The sequence below is a fragment of the Pinus tabuliformis genome, chromosome 1_1, assembly GCF_031772625.1.
Source record: "Pinus tabuliformis cultivar Carrire ecotype Pingquan chromosome 1_1, CPIR1, whole genome shotgun sequence".
Lineage (NCBI taxonomy): Eukaryota > Viridiplantae > Streptophyta > Pinopsida > Pinales > Pinaceae > Pinus > Pinus tabuliformis.
The window spans coordinates 261,387,527-261,397,674 of record NC_142297.1 but is presented as its reverse complement, the minus strand read 5'-3'; the positions used below and the strand labels follow the sequence as shown (position 1 = coordinate 261,397,674).

General features: G+C 38.0%; 1 pseudogene; it reads right to left on the bottom strand.

Annotated features, from left to right (window-relative positions):
* Positions 1-7,059: 7,059 nt before the first annotated feature.
* On the bottom strand, positions 7,060-8,318 carry LOC149212529 (alternative NAD(P)H-ubiquinone oxidoreductase C1, chloroplastic/mitochondrial-like; annotated as a pseudogene).
* Between the last annotated feature and the right edge of the window lie 1,830 nt (positions 8,319-10,148).

Here is a 10,148-nt window from a genome sequence, read left to right as displayed (position 1 = left end):
AGAAGAAGTGTACGTTGAGTAGCCACTGGGATTTGAAGTAGAGGACACATGTTTGTAGGTTGAAGAAGGCATTACATTGTTTGATGCAAGCCCCTAGAGCATGGTAAGCCTGCATAGACAATTATTTGGTGAAGTTGGGATTCACTAGAAGCAATGTCGATCCCAACCTCTACTTCAAGGTAGTCCAAGTCATGTCATTTATTTTGGTTTTATATGTTGATGATCTATTCTTGACAGGTAGTGAGCCCCTGATGATCGAGTGTAAGAGGGAGCTAGCCTCTGAATTCAAGATGAAGGACCTTGGACTCATGCACTACTTCCTAGGCCTTGAGGTATAGAAAAGGCCCAGTAAGATTTTCCTTTCACAAGGAAAATATGTTGTGAAGCTATTGGAGAGATACAAAATGACAGAATGCAAGTCCCTACCTACACTGATGGAGATTAATTTCAAGAAGTTATATGGAGAAGCTACAGAACCTAATTTCATGAATCCATCCAAATATAGATAATTGATTGGGGCTCTAATGTTCTTGGTGAACACCCATCCAGAAATATGCTATGTAGTGAACACATTGAGTCAATTCATGATTGAGCCTCTCCATGCACATTGGATCGCCACCAAACACATTTTCAGATATTTTCATAGGATAATCACACTTGGTCTGAGATATTCTGCTAGAGATGTTTGACTTCATGGATACACAGATGCTGACTGGGAAGGAAATGTTGTCGACAGGAAGAGTACATCTGGATGTTAATTTAGCCTTGGACCTGCCATGATATCTTGGATGAGAAGGAAGCAAAAGTCTGTAGCACTGAGTACCGCTGAGGCAAAGTATATTTCCACTAGCATGGCTAGTTGCGAAGTAGTTTGGTTGAGGAAGCCATTTGGAGAGCTATTCGAGTAGGTCTTGGAAACTACAATGATATATTGTGAAAAAAAGAGTGGGATCTGTCTAGAATATAATTTCGTATTTCATGACAATTCTAAGCAAATAGAGATCTGATATCATTTCATTCGAGACATGGTGTATAGAGGAGCCACTAGACTCCATCATATATCGACTGACGAGCAGATTGCAAGTATTCTCACTAAGGCTTTGTCGAAAGGAAAGTTCTTGGTCTTCAGGGAGTAGCTTGAACTGACAGATGTTACCCCTCCTGATAGGGGGCATCGCTGATCGAGGACACTGAGCTAGCTCTTCCCCCTGTTTGATCTCCCAGGGTGTGGAATTGAGATAAAGGGCTGCTGAGGTTGAGGGATCTCTAGACAATAGGGTATCACCCCTATCTATTACCCATAGGGTTGGAGATGTTGCTCCCTTGTCTTGGTATTTGTAGAGTATACCCCAGTTAGCATCATACTCACAAGCTGGGCTTGTTGGGATTGTCCCTCCCAGTCTGGCCAATGGGTTGAGGAGGCTTGGGGCATGTGATCCTTACCTTTTAGTAAGTCGGGTATCTAGCCCAAGCTCAAATTATAATGCAAGTGTTCTACCACATTACCCTTAAAGGGCATTGATGGGAAGATCAGTGGGTAATAGGATGGGTTGAGATGTGCTCCCCTATTTCACCTATTTCTTGATATGAGGTCAGAGATACTTAACTCCCCCATGAGATTCCAGGTTGAGATATGCTCCCCAATGTGGTTTCAGGTTGACATGTGCTCCCTGATATTATTTCGGATTGAGATGTTCTCTCCGATGCTATATAGGGTGGTAGTTGATGCTCCCCAATGATTCTTCTTCTTTATATTGGAGAATTCTTCAACAAATAGAGTTGAGTAGAGATGGGACATTATATGACGACAAGATACACATGACATGATGCAGGTGGAATTCTCCCTAATTGAGAGGGAGTGTTAAATTGGAAACTAGGGTCAAATTCCACTTTAGACGACTCATTTTATGGATATTATTATTGCATTGAATTCCTCTTTTCGAGAGGACCAAAATCATCCTAAAAATCATCAAATCTGGACAAGGGAAAGTGTACTTATGAAGAAAATCCCACACATGCACATTTGGACAGGTTGCCCCTAATGGAAAATTGGTCATCCTTGGAAGCCTATAAATACAAGTGACCTCAATCTCATTTGGACATCACTAAGAATATTCCTCTTCTTATTTCATTGATTGGTTCGCACAAGTCTGAGGTTAGGTTGACAAAAGAAGTTCGCAAAGGTCTGAGATTACAGGATCCGAAGTTCGCACATGTTTCTATGGTTTTGGTTTACATTCACTAGCTTGTCAAAGGATAAATTTGGTTGCAGTCGTTGGCTTATAGGCTCAAGGGAGTGACTGAAATCTCCCAGTCATTCCCACAACTCCTCCTCCCTACGACTAGAAAGTAGGGTTGAAATTTTACAGTTGACCAAAGTTGAATACGGTTGACCGAAGACATGAAAAGTTGTCTCTGATGTATATTGATGATGGAAGAATATTTATGAATGTTATTTGGTTATTTTTCTAGATGACATTGTACTGTGCTCATTGTACTCTTTGCTAAAACATTTTATGACAATCTAATAGAAGAAGAAATTCAAAGGGTTTTCCCCCATAGTGGGGTTTTTCCTTGGTCTTTGACCAAATATGGTGTCTCTTGTTGATTATCTCCTCTATCATTGCATTTATTGTTCTATCTTCAATAACTATTTATGATTGAAAAGATTAATTATTATTAAAGATATTTCTAATTGAAGTATTGAATTGGGCTAAAGTAATTCATTCGACATAGAAAAATCTTAGAATTAACACAACCCAATCCATGGTTGGGTGTTATGTGGAAGTCCTTGACTCAGTTTCCTTTTGCATATATTAATATGAGTCATTTTCTTATTGTGATCAATGAGCACGTGTATTGGTTATTATCTTGATCTTATGGTTGGTTTTTCATGGATTCTATTCCGGTTATATGTTGGTTATATGCATGGTTGAATGATGTGTTCTTGCTATGGATCTTGCTCATGATTTGATAAGTTATTGAATGATTAATCTTTGCATGGGATAACAAGTGTCATTGCAGCTAGCTTGAGAGGGAATTGATCCTTGTTGATGATTCTCTGATGAAGTTAAGAATATCATGATCAGATATGCATTCATGACATGTAACTACTATATTTACCATGTGTTTGACAAAATGTTTATCACGTGACTACCATGTTTTGAGCAAGATATAGCCTTAGTATTCATTATACATACTTTTTATCATCCTAGATTTTATTATGAAAATTTCTGGGCAGTGGGTTGTATGCTAGCCTTGAAAAAGTGGCACTAATCTCGTAACTGCACACTCTAAACTAGAAAACTTCAGTTGTAACCACATGGAGTGAGGCTCATGCATGTGGTTGGAGCCTTCCAACTGCATGCATAGTGTCTCATGCTTACGGTTGGGGTGTAAAGCCTGAGAAAAAGAAGTTCCATCTTGGGGATTGATCACCAGGGGTGGTTGTCAGACACCTGGGTGATCTGGGGTCCTTGAGGGATGGTAGTATGTTTCTGGTTGGTAGCCCCACTTCCATAATTGGAACTTGGAGGTCGGGTCATATAAGAGAAAAACTCAACTTGATGAAAACTTGACTAAAATGGGAGGGGGTGAATCAGTTTAGTATATTCATGAACATTAAATTATTTTCTTCAATCTCACTAACTGAACCATTACATGAGCATCTTAACAAAAGATGACCAACAATTTGAATATGTGAACAACAATTAATAAGCAAACTAAAACATCATATCAACACATAATAATAATGCATATTGACACCAGATATATGTGGAAACCCATAAAGGGAGACAACCACAATTTTATTATTGTTGTGATGCAAAGGCAAGCTCCTACTCCTTATTACATTTGATTTTTTGTAGGCCCCAACCTATAGGAGGCTGCTACCTCAATTTTCTGCAAGCTGCAACATGCAAGGAAGCTCCAACTCCCATATGTTTTCTATAGGCTACAACCCATAGCAGGCTCCTACCTTAACCAACTCCAACTAGATATTTATCATGCCTCAACTTGAAAGGAGACTACCATCCTCTGATGCAAACAAGAAATAACAATGTGATGGTTTATCTGCTCATAAATTCTGCATATCTCCATCTTCATTTTGACATCTTCTTCCCTTCAAATATGCTTCACATCAGCTTCATAAGTGCCAGGTAACTAATGCATAATAGTTCAATCAAATCTCTCTCATTCTTCAATTCTCTAACCTCTTCAATGCCTTCCAAAATCACATCTTTTATAAAGATTGTTTGCTGGTTGTTTGTATCCCACATAGGAATATGAAGTGAATAGGATTTACTCAGTTTCTTCCACTCATTCATTTCCAAACTCTTCATATCTTGAATATTAGAACACAAAAATAAATAATCCATCCAATATTAATTTTAGCCACATGAAATCATTAAATGCATCAACCTGATGCCAACATCAAATACCAATATTTATCATTGATGCATCACAACAATCTTTGCCTTTGCCTTGGAGTCTTGCCTTTGCATCACAACAATTCAGCTCAATCAACCAATTTCACATCACAACAAATTCTTCAATAATAATAGCAATCTAAACATTATCAAAACATTTCAATGTATCATAACTCCTCCTCCTCCTTCTATTCCTTTGCATTGTTGATCTTGTTCATTAGTGTATATATTGCCTTGTTGTTTCTCCTTTACCTGTTATTTCTCCTTCATTGTTCCTTGTTGCTGCTCCTTTGCCTTTGCTACTCCTTCATTGTTCCTTTTTGCTGCTCCCCTGCCTTTACTACTCCTTCATTGTTCCTTTTTGCTGCTCCTTTGCCTATTATTTCTCCTTCATTGTTCCTTGATGTTTCTCTTTTGTTGCTTGTTGTTGCTTGCTTCTCCTTTGCTTTTCTCCTACATACCTTGTTGCTCTTGCCTTGCTACTGCATACCTTGCCTCTACTCCTTGCTTGTTGCTCCTTTGCTTGCTGCCCTTGTGTTGTTCCTTTACCATCAATGAAAACAATGCCAACAATCCCCCCTTTGGCATTGATGGAAAAACACTAATCCTCCCCCTTTTGTCCTGAGTATTGATAAATTAGCCTCCATCCTTATGATTATCTCCCCCTTTGACATCAATGGCAAGGGGGTCTAAAAAGAAAAATTTCCCACAATGATGTTCATAGAAGTGATCATTCTCTAAAAAAATAATTTGACAAGCATAAGTCGGTTAAGTTTGAAGCTTCTAGCAATTATAGGTTCAACAATCATAACTAATTCTAAGGTGATCTCCAATAAAATCTCTGGATAGTTGGAGTAAACAAATAACATACTGTAAGAAATATTGTGGGGCACATAGACAAAGAAATAGATTCTTGATAGGAGAGGACCAACTACATAAAATCATCAATACATTCTCTATTTAGAAGTGAGTGCTATGTCTAAAGAAATTCCCCCAAGTGATTCTTTCATCCCGTCATTATTGAATATCCCCTGCACATTTAAAGAAATAATGCAATAATTTAATAAGGCACCATTCTCCAATAAAACGATCATACTCTAGTTACATTCATGCAGAAATCCCGACCATCGTGAATCATGCTCCTCCTTCAATCTTGACAGACATAAGCTCAAACTAATTGTGTATTTGAGGAGATCATCTCAAAGAATTTTGAATCTTCCAAGAGAAAACCCTTCCATGCATCTTTCGAATTAATCTTTCAATATCAATTCGAGGGTTCAAATACTAATCAATGCAGGGCAGACTCTGTAAAAAAACACACACAAATGATATCAACAATTTTAAAGCCTTCAATCATCTTCAAAGGGAGTAACGTCTTCCCATCTTTGTCACATGATGGCTTTGGAGCTTCAATCATCTTCAAAGGGAGTAACGTCTTCCCACCTTTGTCACATGATGGCTTTGGAGCACCTATATATGCATGCATACTCTTAAATTTCCGTTTTCAAATATTATATACCATGCCATTGTAACCCTTTGATGCAGCTACCTATTTCAAAAGTACAGAAATGTTGGACCTTTTGTTCTTCCAACAAACCCACAGGACAAAGAAACATGGGGAGATAATGATCATAGACTTGCATATGTCTCAGAGACCACTGTAATTCACAAGGATATAGTGAAAATTAGTGATGATCAATGGTAGAGAGTCTTTTCTCATGGCTACATCACACAATGGGCTGCAATGTATCCTCAAGATATAGATGAAATGTTTTATGGTCATTCTGTGAATGAAGTTGTTGTCTTGGCTCCTCTCCTTGAAAAATTATGATCTATTGTAGGAAAGAAAGCATTCATTGTTGTATGAAGAGGCTCATTATGCCCATGTGAAGAGGCTTCTTTGGATCTACGATGACCAAAAGCAGTTTTCCAAGAGAGACGCTTCAAAATATTTAATTTGGAGCTTAATTCAATTTCAGAATCATCACATTCTAATGTTTCTCTCACCCATTCAACCTATGCAAGCATGAAAGGGATTCTCAGAATCCATAATCCTTCTCTGATCATTACTGTAGCTGACATTGATGTAAAGGTCAGGTATGTGTTAATATTGGTTGCCTCAAGTAATCAGAATGTATCTACATTGAGCCAATTTCCAAGATCGACTATGCCTAAAGTGCTCTGGATAGATGATTTGAGGTCCACAGCTCTAAAAAGTAAAAGATCTCCTCACCCACTTGAAGGAATCATCGATTTTTCATACTGAGCCCTTCAAATCTCCTTGTTTGTTCATGTTAAATTTAGGGATTACCAGAGTGAGTGATATTATTTATAATTAAGTCTCATCAAAAGATTTTGTAATGGCACTCCGCAAATGTGCAATGGAATCAATTCTATACTTTTCCAGCCAGTTAAGCCCAACTCTTTGTTCATTCAACTTCCCAAAGCTTGTGTAATGGCACTTTGCAAATCTGCAATGTAATCAATGCTAGATTTTTCCAGCCAGCTAAGCCCAACTTTAACTCTTTGTTCATTCGTAGGCATTCGATACAAGTAAGCCAACTTCCTTGTTATATTTACTACACGGCCATCAGGAATTAAGTCCTCTATGAAGGTTGGCGCACATACTACATCATTCTTCCCAAGAGTCATCATCTCCCCTAAATTTTGAAACCTGAAAGGTAAAAGAGGTCGGACATTGATCGCTGCCCAAAGATTCTACATTAACAACTTGGACCTTCCCTTGATCTGCTAATCTTTCTTCGATAGTTTCAGCTAATTCAACCCCACAGTATCCGGATCCAACCACAATGACATGAATAGGAGACTCTCTCTTTCCAAACCTTTTCTGCTCCAAGGATCTAAGTTTTTCTCCAATATCTCTTTCACAAGCTGCTCGCCAACACCCACACAATCCACTTTGAAACTATGGCATATTCCAAAGTAGAAAATGGTTGAGCAAACTCTAAGGCACCTTACACGACATCCAATTTTGCCTCAGCACCAAGTGCCAGCAATAACCTGGAAGTCATATTCAACCTTCATTCCACTTTCAAGATAAGAAGCTCCAACATTGCCAGAAGTCTGTAATCCATTGCCTTTTGAACCATAACAAGGGCATATGGTCTTCACTTTATCTTTGATAAATAGCACAGAAGAGTTCAATAGTAGTTCTGAGGCTTCTTATCAGGAGGCCACATCAAGGAATCTAAATGTAAAGCAGTATAAAGACCTTCAAATCCACCGCCCAAGATGCATATTCGTGGACTCTTTGAATCAGGCCATGTAAACAATCTCACAGGGGAATCTTCATCATATGATTGAGCAGGATCTCCGACACTACTCTCTCCCATGGATGCAAATGTATGCAAGTGTCCTGAATGTGACTCAGAGATAAGTTGTCTATCACTTTTGCCTTTAGTTTTCCTCTCCTTCGTCAAAAACTTCCAACCATATATATGTCTTCTTGAAACATTTGCATGAACAAAACTTCTACAGATTATTGTGGAATCGACAAGTGATGAGTAATACGTTCCATGCAAGCATTCTTGATCTCCCAAATATTTTCCATTTATTGGTGGAATTTGTAGAGAAGCTATCATATATGCCATTTATACAACTTCTTAATTGATGTATTATTCAAGAGTGACGGTCTCAGAATAATGTGATACGCCTTCAAAGACCTGCGATGCATTTAACTCGGTGGTGGCGTTCGTTGTGTGTATACAGTAACAATGCCAATAATGATATGTCACCTATATAATGATATAAATTTGTATTTCATTCACCATATATCATCCACACATATAGGAGTGTTAACCGTTGTAGACGTTAATATACAACTCAGTATAAGAAAGAAATAAATGCACCATCCTGTAACACTGGTCCAACCCAATTTATCCAACTTTACCACCTTAACGCAGGTAGGGCACAAAACCCTAATATCAACTCAGCGTTGTATAACGCCCATCAAAACGTTTTCTTTCCACTTCAGTTCATGCATTGAATTGCCACCTTTACAAATTTTTAGCCCGTGTAGAAAGGCCATACCTTCATTTAAAAATTCCTCTCCATACACTTCAAACTTCTCATTCTCAACGGGCATGGTGATTGCCAAGTTTTTATCCAAGGGACGATGACGATTAGAATTTTTTTCTTCAGAGCATGACAATCTCATTTAAAAATCATTCCTAGGCACTGACACCATCTCAAGGTTTAAAAAAGTCATGTTCAGGTTTTGGGCAGAGACTCCTGGCTCTACTTCTCAAAAGTTTCAATTGCAGCTTGCAATTCATCAGTGCTTCCAACAACTCGCATTGTGTAAATGTATACAGCTGCAACAAACTCAGTCAATCCTCCTGCCACAATAATGATTTTGATCTAGAAGTCAAGCTTGTGAGGCTTCGGAATTCAGACATCTCTGATTACCCTAGTTTTGTCTCGCGTTTAGAAAACAGGGTCTTCCTAGGCCACTTCAACCTTGTTTTTTTTTTCTATGGATCCACGGTGATATTCAAACGTCCATTTAAAACCACGACGACGATTAGATGACGAGAAGGATATCTAAAGTATGTACAATCTGCAGGAAAAGAAGGGCTTACCAGGGTGACCTTAAGCTTGAATGAAACAAGCGAAAAGACACACGAGGAGAAAAACATTGAAGGTTGTTGGGATCCAACATCACACAAGGATCAGAAGTTTCCAAATTGAAGAATGATGGTAATCTCAATGATTATTTCAGCACATATGCATGACAATAAATGCTCCATATCTAAAGTAACGTTGCACCATGTAACCACTTCCACTGTGCATATAGTAACCCTATTCCATGTAAATGCTTACAGTACATTGTCCAATACGATGCCAATTGTATAACACAGTAAATGCTGGATATATGTTTCCCATTGTATATCGCACTAAAAATTGGTCAGAACTTTCCAACACCATATGAACGTTTCACATTTTTGCACCATCAATAATAATCTATAATGCATCATAGTTGTGGAATATAATATGTCGCCTGCCAAGTGAATATCCACTGCCCATTATTATCTTTCTGACATTAACGTTTCACATTTCTGCAACCGCTGCCAGACTTTAACGTTGCATATTTAATCCAGTCAAATTCGTGCGTTATGATAGATGTCAATTCTGCCAACGCAGACAATGTAACAGTTTACTAATCTTGTAACATATGTAATGGGTTCATCTTTGTAACGTTCTCTAAAATTGGAGTATTCTCGATTGAGACGCTTTGAACTTTTGGAAGAATGAAACTATTCTTCAATATTGTTTTATTTTAAATTGTGTTCTTTGAATTATGATGAGACTATTGCGGCATTTTCCTCCAGCAACTCTTCTAAAAAATCTCTTGTCCACTCCTCAACCATTCGGGTGATGAGATTCACTACAAACGATCTCTTGATATCTTCACAAGATTGTAAATGCATTTTTGTTACAACTCTCTTGCATCATATTCTTGCTTTGTTACTTTGTCTATAAAAGGAGATACTATCTATCATGCTGCCCATAATATGTATGATTGATTAACAAGATACACCTTCCCTAACCACTCTTGATAGAAGTCTTGCAAGGTTTGATCTTAGTTAAAGATTTATTTAATGAAGGTATTACAGACTCATGTGCTGGTGTGTGTCTATGTTATTTAGGCAACGGATCCATGAGACAGACACTTGAAATGGAAAACAGTAGAGAAATACA